This window comes from Pleurodeles waltl, chromosome 8 (genome assembly GCF_031143425.1).
Source record: "Pleurodeles waltl isolate 20211129_DDA chromosome 8, aPleWal1.hap1.20221129, whole genome shotgun sequence".
Taxonomy (NCBI): Eukaryota; Metazoa; Chordata; class Amphibia; order Caudata; family Salamandridae; genus Pleurodeles; species Pleurodeles waltl.
Genome location: NC_090447.1, coordinates 790422709 through 790440706, shown reverse-complemented (window position 1 = coordinate 790440706; position 17998 = coordinate 790422709). Strand labels below are relative to the sequence as shown.

Sequence of the window (17998 nt, the reverse complement as noted above, 5' to 3'; positions counted from 1 at the left end):
ACTTCAGAGCAATTCCTCCAAAGTCGTAAGAATTGCCCATATGGGATATTCTCCCTCAGGGACTTTGGGTGAAAACTGTTGAAAGAAAGGAGATGGCTCCTGTCAGCTAGTTTGTGATATACTCTTGTAGTCAATCTATCATCCCTTGCCATTATTTTCAAGTCGATAAATTGCATTGATCTGTTGGAGATGGTAGAAGTAAAAAGTAGGAGTGGATTTCTTTCATTTAGCCACTCCATGGTCAAGGAACTTCTGTCGCCTCTCCATATTACGAGAACATCATCTATGCAGCGGCACTAGAGCCTAATATGGTTATTCCATGGCTTATCTGGCCCAAAGATAAACTCTTTCTCAAAAACTGACACAAACTTGCCAGGCTTGGCCCAAATGTGCTGCCCATAAATGTTCCATGGGTCTGAAAATAAATGTTCCTTTGAATTCAAAAATGTTTTTGGTCAACACTAGTCATGCCTGATCTAGTATAAAGGATCTCAGTGTTTGGAAGTCCCAATCTTGTTGGTACAAGATATCCTCAATCACCCTCAGAGTCTCTGTCTGGGGGATGTTGGTGCAGAGGGATTCAATATCCAGCCCCACCAGGAATTACATTTCTGGGTTGAAATCCATGTCCTTATTGAGATCCAGAACATCCCTTGTATCCTTCACAAAGGATTCCATTGAGTTGACCAATGGTTTCAGAAAAAAGCCACAAAACTGTGACAGAGGATCCAACAGTGACCCAATCCCAGACCCTATTGGATGCCCTAGGGAAGGTCTTGTAGGCTTGTGTACTTTAGGTGACGTGTAAAAATATGAGGTCACTGGCCTCTCATTACACAAAACACACCCTCATTCCGAGAGATCCACTCATTTTTCACTGCTTCAATCTCCAATACTCCAATCTTCCTCTGTGTTTCCTTTGAGGGGTCTACTGGCAAAATTCTGTAATTGAGTTAATCTGATTGTAAACGCAAGCACTCCTGATGATAAGCCTCTGTTGTCTGGATTACAATTGCGTCACAATTATCAGCAGGTTTTGGAGGATGAGAGGGATTGAACATCTGTACTTGTCCCCGATAGACACCTCTCTCCCTTCTCCTTGGTATATACTCATAATCACTGCTTTCACGCCCTGAACTTGAAGTACCATTGTATCTTGTTCCGACCTGATTGCCCCTCTTGGCCTCAGCTTCCTTCTGCTGTACGTACTAGTCTGTAATGTAGGGATATACCTTCTCCTTTGAGAATTATTTAAGGAAGTTCTGCAGTTTGTTGATTTTAGATTGCATCAGGAACTCCTTATATTCTGCAACTTCCTTATTAGCCTCCTCGAGTTTCTTTTTGTACATGGTTATCTGAGTTCTGAAGGTTTGTTCTCTGCCTGAATCTGGATCAGCAAAACATCAGAGATCTTTTCAGCTTTGTTGATAATAAGAATCAGCCCATCCATGGTACACTCCAGGCTATTAGAGCTTTGGATTTACCACTGCCTAGCGCAACCTCAAGTAACCTTTTAGCGCTATTGACTTCTAAGCACTATTTTTGGTTTATTCTTTAAAAATTCATATCTTGACTTCTACTGGATGGATATTTGTCGTTTTGGTCTCATTTTACTCAGATAAATATTCCCTAATTTCCTAAACCTGTGTGGAGTCTTTGAGTGGTGTTTTCATTGTGTTACGGCATGTGTGTGCATAGTCTGACAACCAGAAACTCCAGGTCCAACACAAACTTTTTTCTAATAAGCCTATGTGTGGTTTGCGTGTATGTACTATGTGTGTGCATGTTGTTTAAGAAAGAATGTGTCTCTGTTGGCACGTTATGTGTGTTTAGTGCATTAAAGGGGTCATTTCAACCCTGGCGGTACAGGACCGCCAGTGCTGAAATGACGGAAGCACCACCAACAGGCTGACGGTGCTTCCAGGGTCATTACGACCGCGGTCGCACCGCCGGGCCGGCGGTTTCCCGCCACAATGGCTCCGGCGGTAGTAATCCGCCAGGGTAGCGGGGATGTCATAATGGGCACCGCAGGAGTATGGCCGCATTGGCGGCCGCACGGCGGTTATAACTTGGCGGGCGGCAGTTGCCGCCCGCCAATGTTGTAATGAAGGCCTAAGTATTCAAGACATGTCCATATCCTATTGCTGTTTGCAAATAGTCCATATTTGGGTGATGACTTGTTCGCAGTAGGTAGCATGGCAGTAAGTAGGTAGCTGGGAATGTAACTGTCTCAGCACAGTATTTTTTTAATCATGAAATGAGTGAGAGGAGACTATTAGAGGCCGCTTGTTGCATATCGGGAACATTGATTTTGTGCTTTGTCCAAGATAGATGTTTGCTGTGCCTAGGCTGTTAAGTTGAAAATACTGCATGTGTGGTAATGATTTACAATGTTACTGAACATGAGGGCCGACAGGGAAGGTTGATCTACCTTTGTTAGAGATTATCTGAGGGCCAGAATCTCTGATTCCTACTGGTATGCCTACACGTACTTCTGGGGATTATGGGTTATTTTCCCTTGAATGAAAAATAACACACGTCCTGCAAATACTAAGTCCAAATCCGTGTGTTTTAATAAAGGGCCCAGATTTGCACAGATATTTTCCAACTACTTGAGGCACGTGGTAAATGGGAGAGACGGCTTTAATGAGTACTATTTGTGTGGAGGGCAGATAGGTGAGTGGGACCATTTGCTGCTCCCACCATTCAGCATTAAAGGACAGATGAGTGAGGGGGCAGGCAATGGCAGTAGCTCCCTCTGTTCTGGAGTAAAGTCTGAGTCCAGTGTCAGGTGAGAGGGAACACCAAACAACACGCTTCACACCAAAATAAGGGTAAAAATCTGCTTTACTAGAAAAGGTCTCTCATCTGAAACATACAAAAAGCTCCCTAGGCAAAAGCCTTACAAAACTAGTAAAACTCATTAATACATTGCAAAAGTCCTGATCCCACCCACCCTTCAAGAATCTCATTATCCCCTTCCTCCAAACTTTTCCCTTCATGCCCCAAGCCTGTGACACAATTCCTGCCCCCACTGCCGTTACAGAAACACTCCCTTGCTACCTTTGCCCAATCCCTCTGCTTGCTCCTTGAACATATCCTGGACCTCCCTGAGCTGTATTCACCTCCCTATTTGAGCCCCCTCATACAACAGAGGCTTCCCCTCACACCAACCCCCACAAAATGTCTCCTGCTCTACCCAAGGAGGACCCCACCAATCACATTTACGTGTGTCTCTAAGATGCAGCACTTGCCTGACACGCGGGCAGGCAAGCCTTGCTCCCCCCGAACAAGCATGAGGTGAGGAGGTGCGCAAAAGCACCTGCTTCACATTGAATCAAGGATAAAAGGCCACTTTAATAAAACAGGTCTTGCGACTGAAACATATAACAAACCCCCTAGGCAAAAGCCTTCCAAAATTAGTAAACATCATTAATACATTATAAAGGCCCTGATCCCACTCACCCTTCTGAAATCTCATAACCCCTTCACAGCAAACTCTTCCCTTCATGCCCCAAACCTGTGACACAACTCCTGCCACCACTGCTGTCACCGAAAACACTCCCCTGTTACTTTTGCCAAATCCATCAGTTTGCTCTGTGACCATATCCCAGACCTCCCAGAGCTTTGTTCACCCCCCATTTGAGCCCCCCATACAACAATTGTCCTGTTATCCTGCCAACTAGGAAAACCCAGAGGCATATTCTTGCCCCACCCCAAAACTGAGATCCTGGTTTCAGCTTGTTTCCCAGCCGAGGGAATGAATGAGTGTCTCATAATCCATACAGAGGAAATATTGTTGTCTGGCCCAACTGCACAAACTATGAAAGAAACAACAATTACTATAAACTCTTAGGGCTTAATTTACAAGAAACCGGCACCTCTGAATCGATGTGCCAATTTTTTTGCGCCAGGCCTGGACCTCTTTATAATGCCTTGGTAACGCTGAATTTATTATATATAGCGCGTCATGGTGTACATTTGCACAGATGCATCAGAAATTCTGATGCATCTGTGGCGCTAAACTGATGCATTGCTGGACTAGTGTAAAGAAAATGACTCTACTCCAGAAAAGCCCAGCATCACTTTAAAGCCTGCTCTGAGCAGGCGTTAGAAAAGTGATGCTGTGAAAGCGGAGAATGGTGCAGTGAAATGTAGTAAACTTCACCGCACCAGTTCTGCATGGCTTTTAATGTTTGAACGCCCACCCTGCACCCCTTAACGCTGGTATGGTAGCGCTATATTTATTATACAGCGCTCCATGGTGCATATTTGCACAGATGCATCAGAAATTCTAATGCATCTGTGGCGCTAAACTGATGCATTGCTGGACTAGCGTAAAAAAAATGAATCTACTCCAGCAAAGCCAGCGTCACTTTAGATTCTGCTCTGAGGCGTTAAAAAGGAGATGCTGTGAAGGTGCAGAATGGTGCAGTGAAATATAGTACACTTCAGGGCACCAGTTTTACTCAGCTTTTAATGTTGGAACGCCCACCCTGCATACATTGTACCTGGCGCATGTATAATGTGGTGTAGGGCTTTACGAACTGGCGCAATGGTCCAGTTGCACCAGTTTGTAAATGTGGCGCAGTGTAGGGGACTGTTTGCACCGCCACAGCATCACAAAAATAGTGAGGTTACAGTGGTGTAAGGAGCTTGTAACTAAGCCCCTTAATATGTTAGAAACACTATTAGCATTATGGTTAAGCAACACTTATAGCACTGTGATCGCCATCTCCCTCTCCTGTATGCCCCAGAATTCAGAAACTCCTTCCCGCCTGCTTGTAAGCTTTTTTGGTGGAAATCACTAGAGGCTTCTCAATAAGTTCTAGCACTCTTATTTTCTCAGCTTCCAGACGTCTTGCAACATGCTGGTCTTCACCGCTTCCGTTCACGGCACTAGCGCACGGAACCTCTGCCACAGTGATTGAGGCAACTTATCTGGCATGTTGTTATCCACACCAGGAATATATCTCACCCTAAACAGAATGTTGAACTTCAAACAGCTCAGCAAGAAAACCTTGAATAACCTCAGAACTGTCTCATCTTTAGCTTTTTGTGAATTCACCAAGACAACCAATGTTTGATTCTCTATGTTGAAAATCACCTTTCTGTTGCTAATAGCTTCCCTCACAACACCATTGCCACAACCAGAGGAAAAAACTTCAAGAAACCAATACTTCTGATCAAACCAACTCTGAGGCTAAGACGTGGCCACCATTCACCCATCTCAAAAAAGACCAAAAACCATGTGCATCAGAAAATATTTGGGCTTCCCTCAGCCAATCTTCTTCAAATGAAAGCATAGTCACACCATTGAATTCCTTCAAAAACGTAATGAATATTCTCAAGTCTTTCTTCACATTTGCTTTCATTCAAATTCTGTGATGTGGTAGCACTGCAAATGCCAATGAAAAACCCAGCCTTCGCAAAAAGCTCTTCCTTCTCTCACAACTCTGCAAGCAAAATTCAAATGGCCAAGAATTCATTGCACCAATCCTCAATTCCAATATTTGGAACTCCACGCTTCCTTCAACAACTGAATCTAAATCTTCACTTTGTCCTGTGTCAGTTAGACCTCCATATGCACTGAATCAAATTCATTGCCCAAAAATGTAATTGTGGTAAGAGGACTGTCAGTTTTTTCTAATGCTAAACCACTCCCATTTCTGCCACAGCCATTTAAAATTGACTAACAGCTGTCTGGCAATTGCTACAAAGCCCAGGAAGTAGAAGGTTAACACCGGAGTGGACAGAATTTTTAATTCCTCTGTCAGAATTGAAGTAATTTACCAATTCCGTGTTACTCATGTAATGATAAATTGCTAATTAATTCTGCTGTTCCGGCAGCGGAATTTAATCAGCACTGTAATGGTACTTAAACAGAACTGAGAGGGAGCAGGACCTCTATTTTTTTTAAAAACACTAAACATACAGGAGCTGCTCCCTCTTCTAGCCCTGCGTAAGTATCACTGCAGTGCACATACCCCTCGGTGCCCTTACATATGTGTGTGAGGTCATTGAGGGGTATACACTAGAGTGAATACCCCTCTGCACCCTTACATGCTTTTTGACAGCACCGAGGTGTATGCACTGCACTGTAGCGCACTGCATACACGTTGGTGCCCTTACATACAACATAAAGAATGCATTTCCCATCAATTATTTTAACTTGTATGATTTACTATATTTCATGTATGTGTGGGCTTATTTTGTATGCAGTTACCTAAAGATGAACGACCAACAAAAAAGTTATAGAATGTTATTCCCTTGTTTTTGTTTTGTTGTGAGACCTATGCCACAATGGCTGCTTGAGCACTCTGAGCAGAAGCCCACTGATGCCTTATGACTTCTGAGGTCTCAATTTTCACCATATAGTTAAGGATGGCTTTAGTGCAGTGCATCTGAAAAGCATATTCCATGAGATGCTGATAGATTGGCCATTACACCTGCACAGAGCTGAAAATTGACAAACATCATTGATGACAATTACAACATTAATACCATTCATTATCTTTGTGAACTAAGTAACCCGAGGCATTTTTTCATCTCAGCCTAAAATGTACATTCAGAAAAATATGCCTGCCACAGACTCCACTAATTCTGCAAACACTGCAACAAGGCAAATTGTCTGTGCAAGTAATTTATATATTAATCTGCATTCAAAGTGATGAATTGCTAAGTGGGGGAAAAGGGTAAAGCTAGAGTCATTTTAGCTTGAAAAAAACACGACTTTCTCATTTAAATCAAAATTGTAAGATTCTCTTACTGGTGTTACTGCAGAAGCCAGAAGGAGTCCTGTGATACCTACACACCCACACACATACCTTTTACTCCTAAGCAGCTTCATGCTGAGTGACTTCTTTGCTCCTAACTATGACTCTCAGCAGATATAGAAGGTTATCTAAGACATCTTGCACTGCCACAAACACATCATGATGTGCCAATTGAATCATATGATACTATGGGCCTGATTACGATCTTGGCGGATGGGATACTCCGTCACAAATGTGATGGATATCCCGTCCGCCATATTACAAGTTCCATTATATCCTATAGAACTTGTAAAACGGTGGGTGGGATATCCGTCATCTTTGTGACAGAGTATCTCATCCGCCAAGATCATAATACGGTCCTATGACCCTCATTATGACTGCGGCGGTCTTTTGCCAAGACCTCCGCGGCCTCGGTCACTGGAAGACTGCTGGAAGTCTTCCAACTGACGTATTATGACTGCCACCTAATATCCACACAACCGGCGGTCAGATATCCGGTGGCGTTTATCACAGCGCTCTGCGGCCCTTGGGCGGCTCCACTGCAGGCACCGCCACACCAGAAAAAGACCGCCCACACAATTACAACCAGTAATTCTGTGTGGCGGTCTTCTGGTGGCGTGGCGGTGCCGGCGGTCGGAGCTCCAGGTCCGTCCCCTCACGGAGGAGCACCTCATCAGACGAGGTAAGTGTCATTTGCAAGGGGAGTGGGGGGTGTGAATGGGTTTGTGTATGCTTGTCATGAATGTGTGCGGGAGGGGGAGTGTCTGTGCCTACGTGCATGTGTGCCTGTATGTAAATGTTGTGATGGTGATGCATGTGTGTATGCATGTGGAGGTAGGGTGGGGGTGTGTGCATGGGTGAATGTGTAAGGGTTAAGGGGAGTGTGAGTGAGTGCGTACAGGTGCGTATATGTATGGATGTGTATATGGTGTGTGTGCGTACAGTGAGGTACAATTTGGTTGGGGGTGTGGTTCTGTGAAGACGAGTGAGGGGGTGCGGGTTGTGTATTTATGTATGTAGTTGAAGGAAGGGGATGGGGAGGTGGTGAGTGTATGCGTGTGTGTGTGTGATGTGTATGGGTATGCATTCATGTCCATGGGGGTGAATGTTGTGAATGGGAGTGTGTCTGTGTGTGATTGTGTGTCTGAGGTTGCATGCATCCGTGTGTGCAGAGGTGTTTGGGGGGTATCCTGGCGACAGGAATGCAAGCTCCTGTCATCGGGATACCTTTCCGCCAGCATTTTGTGGTGATGAGACCACCAGGAAAATGCTGGAAGTGTCCCTAGTCAGAATAACCTCAGCAGTTATATGACTCCCACCGGGCTGCAGGTGGAAACCTGCAGCCCGGCAGGTCACGGTAAAGTGTCGGGACGGGCAGGGATGCAGCGGTTTGTCAGTGGCCAAACCGCCACGTTGTGATATGGCGGTCTGCACCACTGGCCCCGTGCTGGTGAGACCACCACAGTGGCCCAGAGGGTCCATGGACCACCAGGGACATAATGAGGGCTATTGTCTTTATCATTAGTACTCATTTCCAGGAAGTACTAACCACCCCTGAACCTGACTAGTCAATCTCTCAGCAATTCCAGGTATTGGATGAGGTGGACTCACTCATGTAATGTGACATGCTTCATCATTGACCACCTCATCCCACCCTGGTAAGACAAAACTACCAGGGCGGACTCAACCTCAAGGGGGATTACCATGAGGGAGTTCTTATAGATTACTTGTCTGGATATTTCTCTGGGGTCCAGTTAATTTACTAAAAATACCTTGGCAAAGATTACATTATTACTTTATTTGGTGGTATCCCAGTATGAATACAAATACTAATAAAGAGTATTACTTCAGTAGAACAAGAGGTATCCTGGCCCCTGTGTCCCCCTATAGCGCAGACATGTTTGTGCCCTTATACAAAGCCTCTATCAGATCTCTGGAATTTATCAGGGCTAATAGGATCTCTCTACTACTGTCATTGATGAGTATAATTAAAAAGGCCTACCTTCCCTTAATATGTCAAAGTAAGAAACCTAGGTATAGGGAACATAGAACACAATAATCAGGTAGATAGTATACCATAAGTAAATCAAGTGGTCTATACTTGAAAATTAACACAATAAACTAATAAGAATACACCTGTAGCACACCTGACGATACACATATAGATGCACATATGCTAGACGGGTGTAACACACATGCTCACAAAAACATTCTATGTCTAGGTGTGTTGCTCCTTTCAACTCTTTTTTTACCTAAACCAGGTGGGCGCCTTGCCTCATGGTCTGTGTGGGATGGGCATCTCCTTTTTTCACACAATAAAGAAGACAAATGTGTTATCTACATATACAGAGAAGTTCTCTAGCACTAGTAGTACTCCTAAACAGCTCAAATTATACTGAGTACATTAGTGATCCTGATAGTACCAGTATTAACAAAGACATATACAGTCAGAATATGGGTTCTAGGTTAGACCAGTACCCCCTAACCACATCTGAGTAAGGTATCTTCTTTCAGTCACTCACTTTTTCAACACTACTTACTTAGTCAAGGCTAATGCCTTCCAGATTCCTACCATGCCACCAGAAACAGCAGACTGGTAGACCAGAATACAGGGAAGTATGATGTATAAATAGAGCTGTGTACTATAATTAGTGCCAGCAAAGGGTGCTTGTCTGCTTTTCTTTATCTGACTTCAAAGTGAGAGGATTTATGTGACAATCTTGCTGGATACTGGGGTAGTAAAGAGTTGTTTTTTTCTAGCACACAACAACATTTAAATGAACTGTGTAAGTATTTCAGAATATATCAGAATTAGTAACACAAATGAAGCACATTTCTTGTTATTTCTGAAGTGTGTTAGAAACAAATACTTTAATAAGATCAAAACAAATCATTCCATGATGTGATGCAATTTCCACACATTTTTGTTTTTTGCACTGCATAACTTTATTAGTAAAACTGTAGGTCTGTGCAAATGCAATGGTCATTTCAATTGAAAATCTGTTTTCTGTAACAGCACTCCACTCTATGCCACTGCACTCAGTGCCACTCCACTCTGTGCCACTGCACTGTATGCTACTGCACTCTATGCCACTGCACGCAATGCCGCTCTATCTTGTACCACTCTACATCAATGTACTCTTCGCTACTCTACACCACTGCAGTCAACACCACTTTAGTCAAGGCCACATCAATCTGCTCTACACAACTTCACTCTATGCCACTGAACACTATGCCACTCTGCAACACTTGACTCTATGCCACTGCACTCCATGCCAATACACTCTATGCCCCAGCACTCTATGCCAACCCACTCTATGTCACTCAAATCTACTCTACGCCAATCTGCTGAGCACCACTATAATCTACTCTACTGCAATTCACTATATGCACTGCCCACTGCCCTCTACGGCACTATACTCTACTCTGTGCCACTGCCCTCTGCGCCACTACCTTCCACGGCCCTCTACTCTTCACCAATTTTTAGTACTCTACTGTGCACCACTCCTGGCTACTCTACGCCACTCTATATTACTCTACTCTGTGCCACTGCTCTCTAATGTGCGCCACTCTACTCTGTGCTACTGCCCTCCACAGCGCGCCATTCTACTCTGCGCCATTGCCCTCTACGGCGCATCACTCTACTCCACTTTATTCTGTGCCAAACTACTCTGAGGTTCTGCACTCTACACCACTCTACTCTGCGTCACTGCATTATATGACTTTGCACTGTATGCCGCTGAATTCAATGCCACTGAACCCGTCACCACTGTACTCTGCAACACTCTACGCCAGTGCCCTCTCTAGCCCACTCTACTTTATGTCACTCCAGTGTATGCCACTCTATGCGACGCCACACTATGCCACTCCAAAACATGACACTCTCTGATACGCTGCTTTACTCCAGTCTTCGTCATTGCACTGTAGGACATTCCACGTGACTCTCATCTACACCACTAACTTTTAGCCATGCGTAACAGCAGCTATGCTGGTGAACAAAATGGCTAAAACACATTGGCCAAGCCAATAGCTTTTGCATATTCGAGACCTATTGGCTTTGCCAGTGCTTATTTGTATAGTTATTATCTACATCGTCTCTATAGATCGGCAGGCTACTGCTTCTGTCTGTTCATGCCAAAACAAGACTGCGACACTTTTATCCTTCAGGGGGAGAGGCCTAGCAGAGAGCTGTCAGAAACGAGGTGGAGCCTAGATGCACACAGCCAATAGTGTGGGAAGAGGGAGGAGTCCGGAGTGAGACGAGGATCGGTGGAATACACATTCTATGGGATATCTTATATTATGCTACTCCGTTTGAGCATGTGAAGTGTTTTTTGCTGCCCCTACAGATCCTAGCTTGAAAGAAGGTAACATCCGATGGCTGATCACCGCCTTGTGCTGGTAGTTGGCAGTGTGCAGCCCTGTGGCACGCGGATCACGCAGCTCCGTCCTGGCAGGACTGCGAGATCCTGCTGATAGAAATGAGAGCCGATTTGGCTTGCGCTGTACATGAGCAGTAATTGTTAAGCCTATAATAGATTATTGCCATCCTTGAATCTTTTTGTGCAAATGTGCTGTTGCAAACATTAACTGGTTATGTGTTTTTTTTTATCACTGATAGTTTGACCACGAGAGTTGCCCTTGCCGCGCCCCCTGCCGTCAGGCTCATCCCTCACTCTGACGGGCTTCGCACCAGTGAATGAGTTTCCATTTCTGGCTGCACTTGTTTTTAGGTAGAAGGCAGTTGACGCCTTTTGTCATAAACTCTTTTGGGCAGCGAGCCACTTAAGGCTTTTATCCTCTCCTTTGCCCTTCATACTAGTAAATATGCAGAATACTTCTGCGGCGAGCCACTCAACTATGCGCCATCGTTCTGAGCGTGTCATAATTAAATCCCGGAGTGTATTAACAATGCTAATGTTGCTCACTCATACATTCTGACTAACGTCTTCGTGCTCACGATGAAAGATACTTATTTTTTGTACATTATGCTTGATAACAATTACCCCGGGAAAAACACTAACTTTGCTGTATATTTTTTCCGCTTTTTAGTGACAAAAGAATGTTCTGACAAAATAATGAAATTGCCATTGCTAAGAAACTGGTTCGAGTGTGCTTTTAAGGGTCACTATACATATTTATGCGTGGTTTATCTTGACACATTCCCGTCCTAGCAATCACAAGCTAATCCTGAAGAAAGATGACAGTAGAGAAGCCAAAGACGAGTCAAGTCGTGCTAATAAGATAGATGAAAGGCACCCGGAATCAAGTACAGCTCCATACCATATTTAACATAATACAGTGCATTCCTGTCCTTTCCTTGCGCTGGTGTCGTTTTGGCTGCCTAATGCCAACACAGGCACTCGTGCCGTGGTGCAAGGGTGACTGCGTTGCAGGCAGAATAGCTTTTCTGCAGGAGGTGGCAGCTTCCTGCACCAAAATATTTCTCTGAGGCATTTTCATCTGTGTGCTGCAGAATGCAGCACAAATATAAACAGACGAGGAGAAATAAAACTATTTATGGAGGCGTAGCATTTTGATGCATTTCCAAGTCTCCCAGTAATGGTAAATCTAGTAATGTGCCAAAATCCATGGATGGATGCATGGGAATATCCAGGCTTCACCTATGGAAGGTCTCTGAGGGGCAGAGTAACTCAACGCAGTAATTTGTTCTGTGTTGCGTTATTCTAGATTTAGCAAGCCACACAGGGCCATGCAAGGTGGCCTTGCATGACGTGATAAATCTAACTTAGTAGTTGCATTGCCCCTGCGCCCCTTTGTGGAATGCAGGGGTGATGCAACTCCTTGATAGCTATGTCCCTTAGTATTTAATACCTCAGCAGCCCCAGCTTTCCCTCATCATACAACCCTCCTCTCCCCTGGTCCTGCTGCTGTCTTCCAGACTCTGAAATGCACTGCCCGGCAAGATGAAGCGTACCTCTGTTCTGTTCTTCCCACAGAAGGAGGTTCTTGGATTCGTTATCTAAGACATATTTGTGTATTTTTCAAGATGAGTTTAGCTGATATGGCAAAAGGTGGATTGATGATATGAATGATAGTATGCACTCCAAATTCCTTAAAAAAAATTTTTTGAACGCCCACAGGTGAAATTTTGGTGGGCAACCCTGGTGCGTGCGCTGCCAAACCCACGCATGTATAATATTAACAATAGCTGGTGCCCGAGTGGTGGACCAGTCCCAAGGTGCACTACCTTGAGGTCCATTGGCCGATATTGTCAGCAAAATCTTTAACAATATTAATCAAGTGTACTCCATTTTGTTGTCCATTGTTCAAGGGTTTATTCAACATGATTCTAATATTCTGAGTTCATACTACTCCAGACTTGTTGCTGCATGATGTGACTGTACATGATTCATCACTAAAAGTGGATTGAACTATCTTGTCAATGGAAACCTAAAATTCAGTTCTTACATTTGAGCTGAGCGACTGAGTGACTGTTTTCTGTCTGCAATGTGTGGCAGGCCTCATTAGCTATAAGTCAACCCCTTGTTGCTACTTTTGTGAAAACGGGATTTGTAAACCATCTGTCCTCCTTATGCTCTTGCTTTGTACTGTTAGGCGTTGTTGTCACTGCTTTATTTGCTTTATGAGCCTAGCCTTAAATGTTTGGAAAATCCACCATTGAGCAGTATTTCCCAGTTAGTTTCCGGGGACATAACAGGCATGTTAGAAATGGGGTCTCTGATTGGCGGTCAGTTGGCACTGTGTCTTAGCAGGGACCCTCACTCTAGTCAGTGTAAGGGAGATACACACGTAGGATAACCCCTGCCCACCCCCTTGGTAGCTTGGCACAAGCAGTGAGCCTTATCTCAGATTCAATGTGTAAGATATTTGTACAAACACACACAGTAACACAGTGAAAACACTACAAAAGGACTCCACACCACTTTCGAAAAATAGTCAATATTTATCTGATGAAAACAAGACCAAAAGGACAAAAATCCAACATACACAAGCAAAGTTATGAATTTTTAAAGATTAAACTTCAATATAGCGCTTATAAACACAAATGCTTCAATTTGGTGTTATCATGGCGTTGGGACAAAGTAATTCCCAAGAATCCAACGCCATTGGTGCCGGTCACGGACTCACAGGGACACCCACGTACACTACCCTTGGTAACGAAGAAACCAGCTGGTGCGCGGAGTCAGGGAGGTGAGGCGTCGCTGGATCTGGTGAGGCGTCGGTTCCTTACTGCGGAGCAAGGGGGTAATGCGGCGTCAGTGCGAAGCGTCTGTTCCTTATGCTCTGGCAGGGTCGATGTCTGGTGGGTCAAGACGCGGTGGTGTCACCTCACGGAGTCACGGTCATCCAACAGGGCTGCAGGCGCCGCAGCAGAGTCGGGTGTCACAGATGTCAGTGATACGGCACTCGGACTCACAGATTCACGGCTTGTCAGCCGGGCTGCGCCGGTGTCAGGCCTACAATGTCGGGCGGGGTCGTCGCACTCCAGGAGGGACCACAGCTGCGGTTGCAGATGGCGTTGCAGGGTCAGGCATCAGCGTTGGTCCGGGTTTTGTCCGGAATCGGTGCAACTGGTTTTAGTTTTTCAACTGGCTTTCCCTCCCAGGGGCCCAGAGACTGGGGTAGGCACCACCTGGTGAGCCAGGATCCACAGCAAGTGAACCCAGAGGCTGACAGGTGTCGTCTTTGGTGTCTCTGAGACTTCTTAACAGGAGGCAAGCTCAGTCCGAGCCCTTGAAGACACTTCGCAAGAAGGATTGCAGAAAGCAGAGTCCAGTCCTTTCCCTCTTAGGCAGAAGCAGCAGCAGCAGGCCAGCACAGCAAAACAGGCAGAGTTGCAGGTCCTCCTCAAGCATCAAGCTCTTCTCCTTGGCAGAGGTTCCTCTTGATCCAGATGTAATTTAAAAGTCTGGGGTTTTGGATCCACTACATCTACCCATTTCTGCCTTTGAAGTAAGCAAACTTCAAAGGAAAGTCTCTGTGGTTGACAAGATTCTGCCTTGCCTAGGCCTGGCCCTAGACACATACCAGGGGGTTGGAGAATGCATTGTGTGAGGACAGACATAGCCCTTTTAGGTGCATGTGTCATCTCCTACCTTCCCACACTAGCCCAGGAGATTCATCAGCTCCCTTTGTGTCACTGTCTAGGGGGAATTCACAAACAGCCCAACTGTCAGTCTGACGCAGACGTGGATTCCACATGCAGGCAGAGGCACAGAACGGTTAAGCAAGAAAATGCTTACTATCTAAAAGTGGCATTTTCGACCTGACAATTTAAAAAACACAACTTTACCAAAAGATGTATTTTTAGACTTGTGAGTTCAGAGACCACAATCTCCATATCTCTATCTGTTCCCTATGGGAAACTGCACCTAAAAGGTATTTAAAGGCAATCCCCATGTTAACCTATGAGAGGGATAGGCCGTGCAATAGTGAAGACTGAATTTGGCAGTATTTCACTATCAGGACATGTAAAACACACCAGCACATGTTCTACCTTAAAAATACACTGCACCCTGTCCATGGAGCTACCTAGGGCCTACCTTATGGGTGACTTACACTTAGTCAAAGTGAAGGGTTGAATTGGCAGTGCAAGACTACACACACAGACACTGCAGTGGCAAGGCTGAGACATGTTTACAGGGCTACTCACGGGGTGGCACAATCAGTGCTGCGGGCCCACAAGTAGCATTTGATTTACAGGCCCTGGGCACCTCTGGTGCGCTTTACTAGGGACTTATTAGTAAATCAAATATGCCAGTCAGGGACAACCAACCACAAATACAATTTAGACAGAGAGTACGTGCCCTTTCACCTGTCTTCAAACGACCTGAGGTACTGCACCCTGTCTGCTGACTTTGTAGGAATTCTAGTAATGACCTGATACCCGGCCCCTTTTCTGCTACATCATATGGCACTCTACACCATGTGGGCTTATTTTAGATGGCCTTTTAATTATGACATGAGGTACTACAACCTTTCTGCTCAGGACAGAGGAACATCTATTAGTAACATGTGGTGCTGGCCCCTTGTGCATCTAGAGGCATAAGGAGAAAGGAACAGATAAAGAAATGACTGATGTGGAAGGATAGGGAGGGATGTTGTATCAGCATAAACACTAGGGCCTATATGTACAAAACATTTACTCATAGACCCAGAATGCGAAGGTCCATTCATACATCAGACTGTAGGTCATTTACATATGAAAATGGCTTATATTAATATTAGCAAAGTTGCCATTTTTTGGATATGTGTCTGAATAGAATGTGGCAGTATTAATGAGTGATAGTGCAAATATGGGTATGTACTGAGGATTAGTGAGGGATGATTAAAATATGAACATACAAAAATTAATTACTGAGTACTGATTAATGTTGCAAATGTACCCATGCAGCCAACCATTCTAAGTAATGGTTGTGATCTTGCCTGACACTTTAGATGTATGAGTGCTTAACTGAACTAAGAATTACCGAATGATGAGGCAAATTTAAGCAAGTACCAATGATCACTGAATAATGATGCAAATGTAAATATGCAGCTAAGTTTAATGGATGATGGTGCAGTTGTGAACATGAATGATGGTGGTAATGGTTGTTCTTGACATTGTGTGCATTTTGTGCCCAATAGCGCCACTCCTGTGTAATTCTTGGTTGGTAATTCTTGACATATTGTAGGTATTCTAGGCACTGTTATGCCCACCATTAGTCTGGTGCTTGCACTGACATGATGCTGGTAATTCTAGTCATTTTCAGAAAAGTTTTAATAATTGTGTTTGAGGCTTCAGTCTATGACACCGGTGTAACATGTCTTCATGCAGTCACTCATTAATGTAGTAGTGCACTCACACAGTCGTCCAGCCACCCATCAATACATTCATGTTTTCAGCTATTCATCTCCATTTATGAAATCACTCACCTTACACTTAAACATCCACTCAGACACATATGCATTTATGCACCCATTCACCTACTCATCCATCCAACCATTGACTAATTTTCATATTCACTTACTGACCCGTGCACGCTATGCACACACAAATTCTCCAGTAAATGAAGAATTGCTTTCACTTTTAATATAGCCAGACCTTCTTTTTTTAAAAACTTTATGTTTCCATTTTCCAACTTTCGGTTCATGTTAAACATTGCACCGTAACCACATTTGCACACATTGGCTGGTCCCCCTCAACAGCACTTCTTTAATAGCCAGACCTTCTTGACTTTGCTAATGCTTGTTTAATATGTCATTTATTTCCCAAATTCACATGACCATGGAAGGAGTTTGTTTTAAATGGAGACTATGGCCTTTTGAGTATGGTGGTGATAGCGTGACTTGTCCTTAGTAAGTAAACTTACAAGGGGACTCGTATAGGTCGATGAATCTTTTGGATCACATATGGTATCCTAGTCAAGCATAGCGAGCAAAAGACAGTATCAATAATTCAATCCAATCATCCTAGATGTACCATGAACTAATTTAAGCAAAAACCACCATGACTCATATGGAAAATTAGTTCTGTTTATTCCCTATTAGTTACAACTCTAATCATGAACCTCTATTCAACAATACCATGACATTCAATCCTTATTAGGAACATAAGCAATGAATTCTCATCATTTCATTAATATGCAATCAAACTTTAAACAAAGCAATAGCAAATCATGAGATATTGAATGATTCAGCAATACATGTCAGTCAGTTTGTGTCACCCTAAGTCACCCTTCTCAGCCGACCTATCTCCAGATTAGCATCAGCACATGGGTCTTCATGCTAAAAACAATTTGGTCAAAAGTCATTAATTTGGAAAAATCTATCTAGAAAGGAAAAACATTTAAAACAGTGCAGTTGGTACCTAGTAAGAAATACATTCATTAATCATTCAGGTTATAGCTACCTATCCAAGATGGATCAGCAACAAGTCAAACTTCGTCTCCAGGTCATCAGTCATCAATAAGACTCGGGCTCACAAGAAACAAGCCCAAGTTTCAGCACTTCGGACGCGTCTCCTGACGTCATCAACTTTCGCCTCCCCGTTCTGACTTTTCCCCTCATGTCATGACTTTTTATTAGGGTCTCTCAGTCCTTCCCACAATTTGCCCATTGGTCAACCTTATCAGGGGTTATGACTCTAACCTATAATTTTTGTTTACCACTTGTCTACGTTATTTTGAGAGTCAAGTTCCATTAACATGATTGGTTCTTCTGTCGTTGCGAACATCATCCGGTTCTTCAGGTAACAA

General features: G+C 44.1%; 1 protein-coding gene across 3 annotated transcripts in view; it reads left to right on the top strand.

Annotated features, from left to right (window-relative positions):
• Positions 1-11015: 11015 nt before the first annotated feature.
• The window catches only part of CTPS2 (CTP synthase 2), a 1490982-nt gene continuing 1483999 nt past the window's right edge, over positions 11016-17998 (top strand). For all 3 annotated transcript variants that reach the window (XM_069205035.1, XM_069205036.1, XM_069205034.1), the window contains exon 1: positions 11016-11143. The gene's annotated coding sequence lies outside the window, so the exon portion shown is untranslated. The remainder of the gene's footprint in view (positions 11144-17998) is intronic.